Source organism: Gavialis gangeticus, unplaced genomic scaffold (assembly GCF_001723915.1).
Source record: "Gavialis gangeticus isolate Ggan-Ray unplaced genomic scaffold, GavGan_comp1, whole genome shotgun sequence".
NCBI classification, from domain to species: Eukaryota; Metazoa; Chordata; order Crocodylia; family Gavialidae; genus Gavialis; species Gavialis gangeticus.
In genome coordinates, this window is record NW_017729001.1 from 29,860,922 (window position 1) to 29,862,649 (window position 1,728).

Sequence of the window (1,728 nt, forward strand, 5' to 3'; positions counted from 1 at the left end):
TTAAATGTGGAGAAGTTTTTAAAAAGAAACTGTCTTTTTAAGGTTTGAGGTTGTTTGGGGTTTTTTTTTAAACTACCCCGTGGAAATGACATGAGTTGGACCCTCTGCTTGGCGTTGTAGTTCTAGCAGCAAAATCAATCGCGTCTCATCACACTGATGCTGCATACAAAAGCCTTTAAAAATAATGAAAAATGGAACAGATGGAGCAAGATGAATAGCAGCACCTGCTGACTTACTCATCTGGGCCTTGGAAATGTCTCCCCGGAGGCCGACAGGCAACGGTACCAGATGAAGGGTCGCTCCAGTTGAGTTTATTGCTCACGACCGTATGAAAGGGGCTGTGGGATGAGGGCCCTGCGCGAGAATTTTACGCTAATGGCTCGGGCCTCGGCTGCGTGGGGGAGCGTATCCGTGTCCGTGAAGTGCCAAGACAGCTCATCAGGACTTACGGTAGAGATGATATCTTCTATTAAACCGACAAGATTTTTGCAAAACATGTTCTTTAATTGCAAGCTTTCAGGCACAAACACCCGTCATCAGGCACTGGAGAAAAGACTGCACACGTTCTCCTGGGTAGAAATGAAAGTTCATATTTCATAGGATTTCATAGAGGACTCAATAGCTGGACAACTCCTCTGGGCAGGCAGTTCCTAACTGGTATGAAGACAGGTCATGACATCTCCAGGGCAAGGCAAGGGGAGTTGGGGAGTTGAAGTCTCTGGGAACAGCCTGTCCCTTCACTCAGAGCTTAGCCACTGGCCTGCTGAAAAACCTCACTCCCAAATACCTTCCTGCCCTTTGAAAAGCCATTTTTCTTGTGGGACCGTTTTTTTTTGTCTTTTCCAGCTAGCTTGGACTTAAAAGTGGACTTACAAATTCTTGTATCCCATGTTAACAGGCGGTGGCTGCTTCCTGGGGACTTCACTGCCGCCGCAATGTTGTATGTCGTGCGGCGGCTTGTGCAGAGTGAAGTGAGTGGGGAGAGGAAAACCCGCACCCGATGGACGGTCTTGCTGCCTTCGCCGCTCTGATCCTCCATCTCGGGAGCCCCATCTCCTCCACTTGTCCCGCCTGCTTTCAAGAAGGAGCCTTCATCTGCAGCTGGCCTTGAAGCCAACTCGCCGTCTCTCCTCTGTGCCTCGCTAACTTAATGGCAATAGTAGATGATGTCGCCGTATAAATCTGCTGAATATACATTTCATGATCTTAATGAAATGGCTCAAAGCATTGGCCAAATATGCTCCCAGCGTGACTTTATTTTTCTGGAAACCCACACAAAGAGCGTATGGAAAGCAAGCCGACAATTTGCAGACAGTGCGATAGTCGCTGGAGTGGTGGCATCTCTTCTGAAAGCCTGAACTTGCTGCCAGTGGCCTCTGGTGCATCTTAAACAGCCCCGCTGGTCAGGGTCCAGCAGTCTACTGCTGTGGACCAGTGTGGGAAGCCGGCGGTAGCCTCAGGGGATCGCCGTGGGGTGGGCGATTGGCAGGCTTCGTAATGCAGTTGCTGGAAAGCATCCATGTCTCAGCAAAATGAGGAGGAAGCGCGTGTCGGGCTGGCACAAGGAGATGGGTCAACAGCCCTGGAGGGGTAAGATCCCCCTGCCCAGAGCAAGTGCAGTATGGACAGCTCTGCCCCCCCCCCGTACCCGCCCTCCTTTCAACCTCTTCTTGAGGGGCAACTTTGGCCTGTGCTCTCCATGGCCTGTTTGGTTGCCGGACTTCTCTG